Source organism: Cupressus sempervirens, chromosome 8 (genome assembly GCF_028749045.1).
Source record: "Cupressus sempervirens isolate cs-2001-9-10 chromosome 8, ASM2874904v1, whole genome shotgun sequence".
NCBI classification, from domain to species: Eukaryota; Viridiplantae; Streptophyta; class Pinopsida; order Cupressales; family Cupressaceae; genus Cupressus; species Cupressus sempervirens.
Window position 1 is genome coordinate 757,944,183 of NC_143125.1, and position 17,315 is coordinate 757,961,497.

The window sequence follows — 17,315 nt, forward strand, 5'->3', positions numbered from 1 at the left end:
TAGCAAACTGATAACCTTTACTTCCATTTTGTCAAGTTGTATCACTATTCAATTAGATGGATGAGGAGTGAATCCCAACCTTTTTGCTATCAAATGCATCATAACATTACAAGAAGCTCTGGAATGAATTAGGCAATTGTGAAGATTCTTCCCATATATTCCAATGCTAAGGAAAAAGGGAGACACCTCAACTTTGTCTTTAAACATAGTTGGTATGGTGTCTAAAGCATTGACCTATTGAGGTACTATCTTTTAAGGAACATTATTCTTATTATGGGGTTCCTTGGTATGATCAAGACTTTTCATCATTGTTTCCTACTGATTAGGACAATTTTGTAGATTTTTGAACATGGACATGTTGGCCTTTGTTTGTTTCAAATCATTCACTGTACTATACTTTTGAGGAGACAATGCAGGATTTTTCAAGATTATAGGCACATTTCCTTGATTTTGATTTGGCTATCCTCCATACGAGGGTCTAATAGGTATTGGATTGTTAGTTTCTCTTGGATCTGGAGGAGTTGGTTGTAATGCAAGAGGAATACCATCAGTCATGGGTTCCTTCTAACTTCACAAATTATAGGTATTTCAATTATCATTTCAAAAGGAAAACATTTCTCAGGTTGAGTATCTACTTCTTGACTGAATGGGAAGGAGAATTCTTCATTAACTAGTTGTTCCACTCTATGTTTTATGAAAAATCATAGAATTCTATCATGGGACTCATTACTAATGCTCATTGGAATTTTGATTTACTTGCTAATTTACATTGTAATATTAGCCATCATCATTTAGTACATTCTAATTATTGTCTTACTAATTGATGTCCACATACTAGATATTATTGTTGTTATTATCTGTAGGAATGCTTCAATTGTTTAGATGGGTGTTTTGTTGTTAATTTTACTAAGCTTTCATTTTGCATGATTCTTAATGACATGAATTCTTTCAAACTCCTCTCTTAAAAATATAACTTAGGATCAAATGCAAGGTTTTGGGAACTCTTTCGACCTATTGGAATCCACTTAGGTGAAAATAAATTTTTTTTTTTTCACAAAGAGGCATTTTCTAGTTCAAACCAATTTCAGATAAGATGATTGATTTTCTTGATATTTCAAAATTAACCACAAAAAAGATATGTTTTTTGTATATTCTATTTTTAAATGAATGCAACTATATGAATTCCTAATTTAACAAAGGGTTAGAAAAGAAAACAAAAAAGATAAATTAATAAGAGTTGAAAGTAAATAGCATGAAAGATAAATTCCTAATGGACATAAAACATGGTAAAAACACATCTACGAGTTAAATTGTTGAAAAGATTGGGTAGGAAACCAATGAAAGTAGGAACAACACTTCCTCAAATCCACTGATGGAATTGTCAATGGAAACTTAGTAAAATCAAAAGATGTTTGACTTCTTATCAAATTGCAAGGCCACGAAAAGTGTGCTCATGCGAGACAAGAATCTATGTAGGAACAATAGGGTGATCTCTTCTCCAACTCTATATGTAAGTAGAATTCATCAACACATGAAAAAAACAAGAACTAAAATATCGCATCATAAAATCTACACAACAAAAATATTGGCTCCATTATTATCATGAATATGAATAAAAGAAAATAACACACTCTGATAAGAATAACTACTCTCAAAATGAGAGCATGAAAAGTATATATTATTTCATCAAAATAATGACCTAGAATACATGTTACATTCCTCAATTTATAAGAAATCATCTCCTCAATTTGTGTTAAGAGTAAGAGATCACTTCATGTGAATATATACTTACAACTAATAAAACAAATCTAATTATATGTACAAACTGACTCTCTAAATGGTGCTAAAATAGAACTCCACCCTTGTTTATATCAAGTAATGGGAGCATGAGCCTTTACATGTCTTAAAATAGAGAAGGAAATAGTAGATAAGAAGAAGGAAATTTTAAGAGGATCTTAGAGTCATTGGAAGATTTATAAATGGAAGCTTGTCCTCTCATTTTTTCTAGAAGTTAAACTACTTTTAGAATTTTTTTCTAGTGAATACAAAATTCTAAATTTGGAACTAGTAGTTAATTGTTAGCACATCTCTCATTTCTTCAAAATATCTAGCATACCTTTGGAATAGTGTACCTACAAAGCAAGTTCAAAAAAATCCAAAATTCTCCCAACTGTCAAAAATGAATTTCTAGCTTCTGGGTTTTCTTCCCCTTCATAACAAAGGGATGTCTGGATGTTTTCCCTTGAATTTTTCTATAATTTCCATCACTTGGGAAGATTTTGGTAAGTCTAATGCCTCATATTTATGCCTAATTATTTGTTGATAGTTACAAATATCCATTTGAGTTTCCACAAAATCATAAAGTCTAACATCAAGTCTCAACAATATCTCTTCACCCTTGAGTGCTTGCCTAATATCTTCATCAGATAAAGCATCCATGGAAGCTCTTTAGAATTTTTCAACCACTACTTGTACTCATTTGAGCTTTACCTTTGACTCATCTTCAAAAATCTCAAGGGAAATATCATCATAATACATATCTACATCAAAAATTTCTCTTGATAATGGCCTTTTAACTTCTAAATATCTCCATGAAGTTCTTCCATGCCCTTATTTTTGGTAGCTATCTTCTTAATACAATCCTCAATTTTATCAATCTCATCTATTATATACACTTTCATGATTGTATGATACCTTTCACCTTGTATTGTTTGGAGTGCTTGCAGGTCTCCTCCCTAGGTATACAACTCATCCATAAGCCCAAAATCTTGGTCTACTATAGATACCAATTTCTCTACATTAGAATGAACATTATGCAATAGGTTCAAATTAGCATGTATTATCTCTACACCCTTTTTTTCAAAATTGTCATGTCAATGATGACATGATGCAAAACTAAATCAACTTGGACACTCCCCTTATATCTTCTTTCTAGTGCCTTAGTGATAGTAACCTCTCAGTGGTCCTGATCCAATGGACCTACAATTCCATTTAGATATCTTATTAGTAGCTTATTTTATTTCCATAGCTTTATTAATTCATTTTCTTTATCATAAAAGTTCTTGAACACCTCCCTAACACCCATAGTGATTATTACTTTAGTTGTCTATTGTGGGCTTTCCTAATAGAACCTCTATAATATGATAGTCCTTGTGAGTCAAATATTTGGTCTCAAGATGTGGAGGAGGAATGGCTATGTGAGTAAATAGTGTATATGATAAATATACACTAATGTATATGAGAAATATGTTAGCAAGAAACACTAATCTATCAAGAGAACAAAGCATTAACTAGCATAAAAATCATAACATATATGAGAGACAAAGTGAAACCCTCAAATGAGAACATGAACCATGGAATGGCTCTCCCAATGAGGATGGTCACTTGATTTAGGGATGAGTCTACTATGTGGATGTACGATGTATGCTCAAGGTTCTCAAAATAGCTTCAATGGAGATGGAAATGGAAAATTGGTAGCTTGAGAGCTCTCAATTTGGCATTATAAGGGTATGGTTGATGGCTTTTGGTTCTCAAACTAGAATTATAACTTTGGCTTAAAGGTTGTGATGAAATGGCTTGGGAGGGGATTCAATTTATAGGCTAAGGGCTTGAGGGATGGAGGGTTAAGATGCAAGGAGAGATGAAATCTTAAGGAGGGTTAGGATGCACTCAAAGGGGAGCACATGGATTGTGCTTGTTTAGCACCAACTAGGGAGTGACACATGTCACAGTGTGAGTGGATGGAGGCAAGGGGATGGATAAGTCAACAAAGGAGGCTCAAGGGATAATATCTTCATAAAGACCCTTCATAATGGCTTGTAAGAGCAATGAATGGACTTGTAAGAGTCTTTATGGCCTTTGTAAGAGCATTCAAAGCTTAGTGGTTGGGATATTTTGGAGGGAGTTGAGATTGTTGACTTTGCTTGGCTTAGGAAAGTCTTAAGCTTACTTAGGGAATGTGACAAGGTTAGGGGGGGGGGATTAGGAGTGATTTAGGATTAGATTAGGCTTGTTAGAGATATGCAAGTGGATGGCATTCATGAGGGTGGGTGAGTTAGTGGCTAAGCTTCGTTAGTATGGGTGGATGGGGTGGATTAGGCTTAAAAGGTTATTTAGGATAAGTTAGGGGCTTTTTAGATTTGAGGGATTTATTTATCAAATAGATTTATTTGATAAATGGGGATTTTGGAATTAGATAGAAGAAAAGGATTTAATTGATAAATAATAGGTTATTTGATTTATCAATTAGGACTATAGATGATTAATTAAATTAATTAGCTAGGGGATGGCAAAGGATTAATTAAATAGGAATTTAATTAATGATTCCTTTAGAGATAACTAAATAGGATTAACAAAGTGGTCTATCAAATTTAGGTGTCTACAAATAGGACCTAATCTTTATTCTTCATTATGAAGCTCATTTTTTGTGAATCACCCATAGGTGTCTCAGGCCTCTTGATAGTGTCTACTAGCATATCCATACTCTCATCTTGATTTAGGTTTAGATGTCTCTTTTGTCTTACCATAACTTCTCTCTTCAAGTAGGCTAGTACATCACCCATAGGAGACAAGTATTTGGTTGAAGAGGAGGTTTTTCTAGTAGGCCCTTTTCCCTTATCCCTCCTTTTTGGAGTATTCTCCTTTAGAGAGGGATCTACATTTGGTGTCCCTATATCTATTGTACCTAAATTCCTTGCCTCTGTATCCTGAGGATCTTGCTAAGGTTCTTTAGATATATGTCCTTCCTTAGATACTTTTTCAGTTGGTCTCTATTCAAGCTCTTCTTCACAAATCTCTCTCTCTTCTTCAGTAACAACAAGGATGAGAGTGGCTGATCCTTTATCCAAAAATGACAAATCTTGATATGATGGTGGTGAAATATGCAAAGATCCTTATGGTAGAGCTGGAATTTGATTCCAATCCTCTCCCAAACATTGATTCATGGTGTATCTCATATTTTATCACCCACCATTTCAATCCTTACTAGTATAAAGAAAAAATCAGATACTTCTATAGCAACTAGAGAATGGGCTAAATGCATAACATACTATGAGAAATCAAAAAACTCAATCAACATATGTTAGCACCCACTAGTCTACCATGAAAGCCAAACTAATCAAAATAAGAAAACACAAGTTTAGAAACCCCCTCTTTTTTTTGTAGCTCCCATGTCCTTCTTTCTTCTCCAAATGATGTAGCTCCAACTTGCCTATAGTGCACAAAATATTGAAGCAAAAGTCTATGATAGGGATAATGCAATGACAATACTAGAAGTGTGATTTGAATGTGACAGATGGAGTGAAAAATCTAAAAGAAATTAGGAACTGAAGATCTAAGGATCTAAGGATAAAGACTTCAAGGACCTAAGGGCTTCCAAGACTGGAAATGAGAGGAAGAATGCTCATTTTATAATAGGCATGGAGGATGAGAGCCTTGGATTTGTCACCCATAGATATGCGATGTGGCAAGAGATTCCTTTTGAGAATCCATGATGCATATGACACAATATGCCAATTGTAGGATTCTATGACACATGGAAGTAAAAATTGACTAACTGTGGAGGAGAATCTATGATGAGTCATAAGACACCTCAACCCACTTAAAGCCAAGAATCTATGACAAATAAGCCAAATATGGACATGCGTAAGGAATAAGAATATTTGACCGTGACATATCTTATCCAAGTGTCAAAGGAGAATCCATGAGGTGTCATATCCAAGTGTCACTATGATGCAATATTTTATGGAACACTTGAATTAAAAATCATTTTATTCCACAAAGTAAGAATTAGTAGAAAATGAAATTAATGATGGAAAATGGAACTTAGGAAATTAATAATTTCCATGGTTTGTGAATTATGAATAAATTGACTAATATAATTAATTAATTGATGATGATAATTAGGAAGAATAATTAGAAAGAATAATACGATTAAATTATGGGTTATTTAATCCTATAGGGAAAATTAGTAGATGATTGGCCAAATTGTTTAAATGAATGCAACTGTATCCTTTGATAAAAATGTAACTATAATGGATATCAAATAATATGATGACAAGTAGACCAAAGCCATGGTCAGATTGACTGATTGAAATTGATAACATGCCAAGGACACATGACATGAATTGGTTGATATGTAACATTTAATCGACATTGTAAATGCTATAGGATTGAAATTGATTGAAAAGGTTTGATCCTAATAACATCGATGGACACTATCAATATTATTAAAATGATTGATGATACCATGATCCAACATTGAAATCCTCAACAACATCAAAGATTGAATGACATGAATGATAGTTTGACCTAACACTAAGAGCTGTGACAATACTAAGTTCAAATTGATAAGATTGATAGGTTGATAGGTTTCCAAGACATTAAAGCCACAAAAATGCCAAGGATTGTATAGATGAGGATTGATTTGAGATGTTTTATATGTTTCAAGTTGATTAGGATTGATTCCAAGTGATTCTAAGTTGATTTGGGGTGATTCTGAGTTGATATGAAATGGTTTTGAGTTGATTTGATATGATTTTAAAATGATATGAAATTGATGTGAAAGAGGATAAAAATGATTAAGTTTGATCAATTTGTCCAAAAGATCGAAGTTATTAGAATGAGAAAATGGGACAAATTAGTATGAAGAAGTGATGAAAGAATAGATGTGAACCATTTTTGAGAATCTACATTTTGTCCCTCTTTAATACAATGTGATTTAGAGCATTGTGTCAAATAATAACTAATGAGAAAGCCACAACATGCCCTAGTAGAGATGATATATATGGGTGCCCCCTTGAGAAATTGACTAAGATAAGAATATAATAAGTCAATTTTTCAATAATGAGAAGACAAAACCATAGCAATTGATGGATCGCAAATCAAAGCTAAAATGTGAAAGTTATGAGGTCTAGAGTGCAGAGCAAGGTCAATCAGGAGCCTAGGAGTAATTTTATGGGTTACCACTCAAGAAATACACAAAATGATGAAAATGATAGCTCATTTTGTCCATAATGAAGGTATGAATCCAATGCAACTAATAGATTGCAAATCCAAGTTAAAATGCAAAAGCTATGGCCTCTAAAGTGCAACATAAGGGTTCTAGGAGTAGTTATGGGGATCCTAGGTCCCCAAGTGCACTCAAAATTAAACCAAGTGTGTCAATGATGCACTTGGTAAGCCCAAGTGGAGTCATAAAGTGAAAAATTTTCCTGAGAAGGCCTTGGGAGCCCAAATCAACCTAGCAGGGGTCAAGTAGGAGCCCAAGAGTATTTTCAAGGATTAAAACTCCATACAATGACCAAATAGTGGAAATGATAGCTCATTGTGTTCACAAGAAAGATATGAGTCTAACACAACTGACAGTTTGTAAATTAGAGTTGAAACACAAAAGTTATGGCCTCCGGAGTGCAACAAAGGGGCTCTAGGAGCAGGGTGCCCAAAACTCAACCAAGTGCATCAATGACTCAATTCTAATTCCCAATTGCATCAATGACATAGTTGGTATGAACAAGTGCATCAATGACATAGTTGGGTGTTGGAAATATTCAAGATATAACAGTTTACTGAGAGGGGAGGGGTGAATCAGTAAACATAAAATCTTAAATTAATTCATATTAACCAGTAAAATATTTAATCACCTAATTTGCAATATGTAGACATTCATAACACATAAGCACAGAGATTTTGGTGACCCAGAAACCTTCCAAAATAGAAAGTAAAACTGGGGTGGGGATGAAACCCACAAATCTTCTTTACTGCAGTGGGAAGTTAGCCGGTTAAGGCATACAATGATCACTTCTAGTGATCTGCCCTGTTAGGAGCATAAAGGATTGTTATATCCACCTTGTTAAAGGATTTGAAACATACTTCATAAGTATGCACTCTGTTAGGAGATTTAGTACAAAGACTATTAAGTCTACCCTGTTAAAGGATTTATAAAAACTGATTCACCTGTTAGAATGAAACAGTGGATCTAAATACAATTGATTGCTGATAAGATCCGCTATGCTCTGATTGTCCTTGATATGACAGATAAAACATTTCTGCTCCAATGTTGACCTTGCTGAAAACCTTCAAAATTCAGCTTACATTCTTTCGCATACATTCTTCACATTGTTTTTAGAATGATACAATACATTACATATATATACCATCCAAGTTAAAATTACATGCAATGGTCGGCTGAATAAAAGTAGACAAAATTTAACTGAGTCGGCCAAATAGAAAAACAAACTCGGTAGAACAAACTTCTTTGTTTACCGACTGAGCTCGGTTAACACTGAGTCCTATGTTAACTGATCGAACTCGGTTAACACTGCATCCGTCTTTACTCGGTTAATATTGAGTTCTTAATTAACTGACCGAACTCGATTAATGCTGAGTTCTTAGTTAACCGACTAAACTCGGTTAATACTAGGTTCTATGTTAACCGATTGAACTCGGTTAACACTGAGTTCTTCTTTACTCGGTTAATACTATGAGAAAAGTGTTGTCACTAATGGCAAATAACTTTATGCCAACAATCTCCCCCTTTGGAATTAGTGACAAAAACAATTATGTATCAAAGTTTATGTACAGAAATTGACATACATTTCAAAAAGTTTCCAAAATTGTAGATCTTATTAGATGTATGTCTCCCCCATACAATATGCACAGTATTTACAGATCAATACATATATCTTTGCACGGATAGCTCTGAAGTTCTGAAGTTCTGTCTCCCCCTTTTTGACAATAATGCCAAATAACATATATTTACACTGAGATTTCAAAATGAGAGAGAAATTCTGAATGTACCTTGAGAATAAGAGCCAAAGTCTTATCCCAATTTTCTTGCAAAATTTTGTTGGAGGAGAGTGCAATTTGAATTTCTGCAGAAAGTTCAATCATATGATCTGCAACTGAGAAATTGTTGTCATGAATCAATGTTCTAGAATGAGCAATATGCTTTTGCATTGAAGTCATGACAGGAAGAATCATATTCTGGATATCTATGAGAGTAGACCTGATTCTTGCTTCCTCTCTCAGTAATTCTGCCTGTTTCTTCGACAAAAATCTTATCTTATGATGATGGGATGAACTTGTACTGAGGTCAAATTGCAGCACTTGGGCACTGACCTTTATATCCTCATCAATTTTATTCAATTTTTCTTTTATATCCTTGGTATACTTAGTAACATCACAGAGTTTTTCAAAAAGTGAAGTTACATTATTAAAAGAATTCTCAAAATTATTCAAAATTATAGACAATTCTACCTGATTTAATGCAATATGCTGAGCAATGTGCTCAAGCACCTTATTGTTAAATTTCTTCTCTACCTTTTCAATCAACTTTTCTTGGCCGGAGGTATCCTCATTGAATTTGTTTACAGCCTCTTCCAACTGAATCAAAATGTGCTGAGTAGAATCTACTTCAACACCTATAGCCTCTGTTATAATATTTTTAGCACACTCAATGATGCTATATTCCAGGTCTCTTTCATGCCGTAGCTGTTTCTGCCTAGCCTTCTGCTCTAATAGCTGACTGAGCATTCTCATTTCATCAACTGATGCTATATCAAGATCTATTTTAGGAAGGATAATGTCCTTATCCAAATCAATTTCCTCATCCAGTGTCTTGCTGGAAAACATGTATCTTTTTGCTTTTCTAGCAAAGACTTCATCTTGACCCTTGTGAACTGAGACGATAGTTGATGAGGTAGGGCTGGCTGATAAGACTAGAATAGGACTATGTAAAGGAAGACTAAGAGATGTGAAAATGGTATCAAAAATTGATGTTGCTGTACAGGATGGAGTGGAAGAGCTAATAGTTGCCAAAATTTGATTAAGAGAAGTCAAAATTGTAGTATCTGTAGGTACACTTATTATACATTCTGCAGTAGAGGTTGATGTGCATGATGAACTTACTACAGAGACTGATGGAGACTCGGTTAATGAAGGTGGCTGCAGCTCAGTTAATGAAGTGATTGGCACTTGCATAGATGGTACACGGAGCTGAGAGGACTTACCAGTAGAAGCTATTTCCATAGTTAATGTAACTGTTTTGGATGGAGAGTGTGGAAGAGATGCAATGACTTCAGCTGCAATTTGTACTGGATCTTCTTCCACCTTTGCTTGTTCATCTTCTTTCTCCTCCATTTCTTTTTCAGCTTCTTCTTCCTCTAACTCTTTCTTAGCCTCTTCTTCCACTTCTAACATGATTGAATGAAGATCCTCTGGAATATCTTCAATATCATCATCATCTTCATCATCATCACTGTTGTCAATGTCCTTGATTTCAATAGTATCATCACTGGATTTGTGTAGATGATAGATGTTTTTCCACATGTTTGTTGCATCATTTACCACATGCTCAATGTCTTTGACAAGTATCAAACAGGTGTGGAATCTAATCATCATATTGCCTTCGTGATCTTTCAGTGATGCTTTCACTTCAGCATTAGTGAAACTCGGCAGGAGATTCTTCAGTGTCTGCTCATAGATGTCTTTTACAGTCTTGGTTGCAGCTTCCCATCTGATTTGCAACCTCTCCAATAGTTCTTTGGAGATCTGGGAGGCTATCTAGTCCAGTGAGTATTTCCATTTACCCATCTTGTTCAATACCAGTTCCTCAATCTGCATCTTTTCTTGTTCTGTTCTGGTTTCAAACTTCAATGCATTGAAGTTTGTGAAGCTAGCACCTGCTTCTAATTGCTTCAATCTATCCTCAAATGTGAGTGGAGGCTTAACAAGTATAGGTTCTTTCTTTCCTTGTCTTGTTCTCCTGGAGAAGACTGCAGAGGCTTGCCTTTTAGGTTTGGTGATGATCACCTTGCCTTTCTTTTGTTGAGGCTCCTTTTCCTTGTCTGACTCGGTTTCCTCTTCTTCTTCTTCATCTTCTCCTTTGCCTTCTGTTATCATAAGAGAGCCAACTTCCGTCTTTAGTTGGGCTATCCTTCTCTTTCCTTTGCTAATGGCCTGAGGGATTTTAATTTGGAGCTCAAATCTGGCCTTAGCTTGATCATATGTTTCAAAAATTGGTTTCCTTGGGTCTACTGGTTCATTCACCAGTGCTTCTATGATATCCCTGGCTTAGTCAATTTTTACCTCATAGGGAAGAGGTTTCACCCATGCTACTCGAGGCCTGGCTGCCTGAATGTATACCTTGTCGCAATCTACCATGAAGCATATGTCTTCCTTGTATTCTTCAACCAGTTTGGGTGGAATTCGGAACCTATGATTCATCTTTTCCTTAAATTCTTCAAAATAGTTATCCAAAATAATATCAAAATTTTCACCTAGTTCTGCAATGAACTCGTTTATCTGATAAAGAATTGGTATATCTTTTCTCCATACTACTGATCCCTTTGATGGAAAAGATTTCTGAATATAGAAGAATAAACAAATCAAAAGCGAACCGAATTTGCAGGGATTGTTCTTGGAGGTTCTAATGCTTTCCATATTCTTATTGAATTGGGATAACAGTAATTCTGATAAATCAAATTCTAAATTCTTCTTCACTATTTTGTACGCCAGATCCACAGCTTCATAGGGTACACTATTTGGACGGCTTGAACTATAGATTTTGTGAGCAATGACGTGAATGCCAAATCTCAATTCGACGTCAGCTACAGTATTCAGCTTAAGTCCCCTACCATCCCATTCTGCTTGGGTCAGTTTCTGCAATTCCTCCCAACCTAGGGTTTTGGTAGACTTGGCTTTGCTCAGCATGGGGAGTCCAGTAATTTTGTTAATCATTTTCTTTGTGATGAGCACTGATTGCTCTAACCACAATTGGCCATTGTGAACTCGACTGAGTACATACCTAACCCATTTAACTTGAAATTTCCTTGGCAAGTGCGAAATGTGGGTTAACCCTTTTGTTTCAAGATGCTTATGTTCGGGTTTTAGGTTTCCATCTATGCTCATTTCACCTAGGGCATTATCAATTTCTAGGTTTCCAAGTTCTTGAATAGAGCATTTAAAATGAGATCTTATATCATTGACAAGAAGTACCTTTGAAGGAATTTGAGATTGGGCACCATTAGGGTCCAGTGATTCTGCAATAGCTGGTGCTAATTTGAAGTTCGGCGCCTTCCATTCCTCTCCTCTAACCAGCATTTCTGAGCCTTTCTTAGTCTTAGAGCTTCCACTTCCGGATGCCATTGTTACTTGGTAGGTGTAGAAAATTTCTGAATTGATTCTTTCGCTCTTTTGAAAAATTCGCTCGGAAATGTCTTAAGCTTGCTCTGAAATTGCAGAAAATACCTTAGCTCTTTGTTCACAGTAAAAATTTAGATCAAATTTTGCCCCTTTTGATAAAAAATTTGCCATAAATGTTTTGGTACGATGGCAGAAGAAATGACAGGTTGTCATCCACTAGCTCGGTAGATATTATCAACTCGGCGATCGAAAGAAAATATTGAAGTACCGACCTTACTTGGTTAGGTCACGAACCGACCTTGCTCGGTTGACACAACATGGTCAATGAAACTTAGTTGTGACCGACCGAACTTGGCAAAGTCTCTTACCGACTCAACTCGGTAACTGCTACTCGATTAATGAAGCTTTGTTACATCCAACCAAACTTGGTAAAGTATTGAACCGTCCTGGAGTCAGAGTGTATCTACAATACTAATTTGATCCATCTTCTTCCTTTGGAGCTGCATAGGATAAATCTTGGAAGATGCAGTTCCAGTGTTTCTTATATGAATACTAATTGGAAATGGTAGAGTCACCCACCTCTTGAGTGACACTCCTATCTGACTTATCTTGTTCGGTAGATTTTGGAATCCATTGCTGCTTCATTTGCTTTCGAATGTTATCTACTTTGATTTTCTTTTCATCTTCAATTCTTTTGATATTCATGCAATTTTCAGCTATATGACCGAGTTCTATACATGTATAGCACATTACAGTTGTGTCCTTTTTCCTTAGGTGATGTCTGGCACAATTCATGACAGTATGTCCATACTCTCCACAATAGTGACATCTGCACCAGGTGTTGTAGTCCCATCTGAATATGGCTTTGACAAGTTGTTCAACTGGATTGAATGATTTGGATTTGCACTGGAATGCCTTGTGACCATGCTTTTTGCATTTGTAACAATTGCCTTCAAATTTTGGTTTTTCTTTACACTCATTTGCCTTGTGACCATGCTGATTGCAGTTGAAGCACTTACCATTGAATTTTTCTTTCCCATTGCTCCAGCATTTGTTTGATGTATGACCTATCTTGCCACAATGATTACAAGTGGATCTTTTATTCCTTTGTTCACCTTGCTTGGAGGATTCACCAGCTTCTTTGTATCCAAGACCAGCTTTGCTTGTTTTTTTTTGAAGATTCTGCTCATTCAATTGATTTACGTCTACCTGAGATTTCATCATCCTTTCATTGACTTGCCTTTCAGAGATTAGGTCATTTTCCAAGCTTTCATTGATTTGTCTTTCTGATCTCAAGTCATTCTATAGACTTTCATTGATTTGCTTTTCAATGTTCAAATCATTCCTTATTCTTTCATTTTGTGCTCTGAGAATCCTGATTTCTTCATTTGCATTGGTGAGTTGGTCTATGAGATCTTCATACTGATGAGTTTGATTGCAGATTTCATGACTTCTATCTTCCAGTTCTTCTTGTGCTTTGTTTCTTTGATCCAAAGCTTCACATAGCCTGATTGACTGTATTTCTTGTTCTCTCTTAAGCTTTCTTACCTCTTCTTGTAGAGATCCATTCTTTTCTAGAAGTTCTTTGATTGCTTGGTCAGCTTCTTCTGAATTGCTTGATGCTAACAGGTCTTCAATCTTCACTTCAACATACTGATGATCATTCATTTGTTTTGCAAGATCCTTTCTTCTTTTTAGGGATTGAGAAAGATGTTCCTTTGCTTCTTTAAGTTGAACCATGGCCATTTCAAGATCTAACTTTTCATTTTCTATAACTTTCTCCAATCTGAATATCTCCATTGACTTTGATCTTTGCTCAAGCTGTCAAGCTTTGTCCTGAGAACCAAGTTAGCTCTGATACCAATTGTTGGAAATATTCAAGATATAACAGTTTACTGAGAGGGGAGGGGTGAATCAGTAAACATAAAATCTTAAATTAATTCATATGAACCAGTAAAATATTTAATCACCTAATCTGCAGTATGTAGACATTCATAACACATAAGCACAGAGATTTTGGTGACCCAGAAACCTTCCAAAATAGAAAGTAAAACTGGGGTGGGGATGAAACCCACAAATCTTCTTTACTGCAGTAGGAAGTTAGCCGGTTAAGGCATACAATGATCACTTCTGGTGATCTGCCCTGTTAGGAGCATAAAGGATTGTTATATTCACCTTGTTAAAGGATTTGAAACATACTTCATAAGTATGCACTCTGTTAGGAGATTTAGTACAAAGATTGTTAAGTCTACCCTGTTAAAAGATTTATAAAAACTGATTCACCTGTTAGAATGAAATAGTGGATCTAAATACAAATGATTGCTGATAAGATCCGCTATGCTATGATTGTCCTTGATATGACAGATAAAACATTTCTGCTGCAATGCTGACCTTGCTGAAAACCTTCAAAATTCAGCTTACATGCTTTCACACACATTCTTCACATTGTTTTTAGAATGATACAATACATTACATATATATACCATCCAAGTTAAAATTACATGCAATGGTCGGCTGAATAAAAGTAGACAAAATTTAACTGAGTCGGCCAAATAGCAAAACAAACTTGGTAGAACAAACTTCTTTGTTTACCGACTAAGCTCGGTTAACACTGAGTCCTATGTTAACCGATCGAACTCAGTTAAAACTGCATCCGTCTTTACTCGGTTAATATTGAGTTCTTAATTAATCGACCGAACTCGGTTAATGCTGAGTTCTTAGTTAACCGACTGAACTCGGTTAATACTAGGTTCTATGTTAACCGACTGAACTCGGTTAACACTGAGTTCTTCTTTACTCGGTTAATACTATGAGAAAAGTGTTGTCACTAATGGAAAATAACTTTATGCCAACATTGGGAACCCCAAATATGCCCTAAGATGTGTCAGAGCTTCGATCAGGGTTCGAACAATCCTAGATCAAGATGAAACTTGGCAGAGGCTAGCACAATCCCAAGGAGATGTTAGAAACATGATAAAATGTAGTCAAGGGTGGTCAACATTCTTAGAATTTGGTCAAACATAGGATAGGTGTAGGTCAAACCTTGGTAAATGCCAACATAAAACTGTGTAAAGGGCCCAAAAGGGTGCAAACAGACTCATAATGACTCAAAACTTTTCATGCATGCCCAAAATGATGGAAAGATGTCATAATATGATTTAATTCATCAAAAATGGTCATACTTGGTCAAAGATGGTGAGGAAAATGTCAAACTGAGGTTGAACTAGGTGGAAAGCCACAGAAAGTTGATTGACAGTGTAGGATGATGTAAGAATGCATGAATGCAAGATGAAGATGATTTGGTGAATCAGAAGACATGATCATGGTGATGGAGAACAAGATAAAGAAGCAATATGATAGGAGGATATGTTAGTATAATGGAAAGAATTTTTCTTGTAGAAATTGCACTATATGTCAAATGGAGTGTTATTTTGATATGGCAAATGGAATGCAATGCATCATGGCATAAAGGGCCAGAGTGCAAATGCACGCCTTTTGCGCAAACAAGCACAGTGTAGACAGAGAATGACCTTGTCCTTCCTAAGGCATATGTACATGCCCTAGAATCTCAAAGGTACATTTTAATAGACAGAAATAGAAAAAGATGACCATGAACCATCCCAGGTACTCTCATAGATCAATTTATATCATTGAGTAGCATAGGAACATGATCAAAGAAAAACAAAGAAAAAATAAATCACTCACTAAAAACCATAAGCCAACAACTATTCTCATCCATTATTACTTACTTTTTAGTTTTGAGGTGTTTAGATAGTGTTTGATAGGTTGATAATGTGATAGCTTTGTTTGTGGATTTAGTTGAGGGGTTTGTAGTGACATGTTGGATTGACTAGTGGGTCATGTTGCTTAGGTGGTGTGATTGTCTTGAAAGTGTAGTACTTTGAGTTTCAATCTACAAAGTGCAAGTGTGTACAAAAAAGCAATGGTTATCCATAGTGAATATGTACAAGGTTTATTACAAATTTTTGATGGGTTTTGTGATTTTTAGGTTTTTCTTCAGGATGTTTTATGATTTTTAGTGCTTTTTTTAGGACATTTTATGATTTTTAGTGCTTTTTTCATGACATTATGTGATTTTAGGATTTTTTTTAGGACATTATATGATTTTTAGTACTTTTTTCAAAACATTTTATGATTTTTATGATTTTTTCAAGATCATATAAGCATATACAAGTGTTAGCTCCAATCCGCTATGTGATAGGTCCAATGGATAAAAGTGCTTAGGGATATGTCCCTAGTTTAAGCTCAAACTCATGCACTATGCAAGTAATATGCCCCTAGAAAAGATGCAGACTATGTACAAAGGCCAATGATAGAGTGTGTGTGTAGATTGGTGATGCTTAGATAAGATAACAAAGGACATTAGCCAGTTTTTGAGCCATGATAAGGGACCAAGGGTGCTTTTCAATATGAAGGATATGATCAAGGAATGATATAGGGGGAAAGCCTAGATGGAATCTTGATAGATGGAGGAGCAAAAACTAATTACACATGGTGCTTGTTTGCCAAGTTTTCACCATGGTACTTGCCCAAAGTGCCTATTTTCCAGGTTTTCACTTGTGGCCAAAACTTTTCTCTTGACTTAAATTTTTGTGCCATGATGCCTATTTGCTAGGTTTTCATCAAGGCATCCATTTTTTAATGACTTTTTTTCACTTTTTTCTTTTCTTTTTCATGAATTTTTGGTTTTTTTAAAAATAATTTTTTAGGACTTTTTTCAATTTTTTCAAGACTTTTAGATGGAATCAAGAATGTTGCTGACAACTACTGATAAGAAATCTGTTTTTGATGCCGCTAGCTAATAATCTTTGCATCCTTGACTGACCATAACTATGTAGGATTTGTTCCAAGTCTATAGCTAAAATCAAACCATTGGAAAGGCCTCAAGATGTACCATCGTGTACCATATGTAAGATAGTGTCTTCCTCTTGCAAATTAAGGAATCTGAGGATGAATGGGTCAAAGGATGTGCCATGTGGAATGTCACTGATGATGACATATGCAAAGACTTTTTGGATAAGGATTTGATCTTGGGTGTTGGGAATTTTAGGTAGTTGGATGTGGGGAGAAACAACTGGATATAAGGGAGAATTGGGAGGGTTAAGACAAATTACCTTCCACATGAATGCTGATTGAGAGAGCTCCAAAAGACT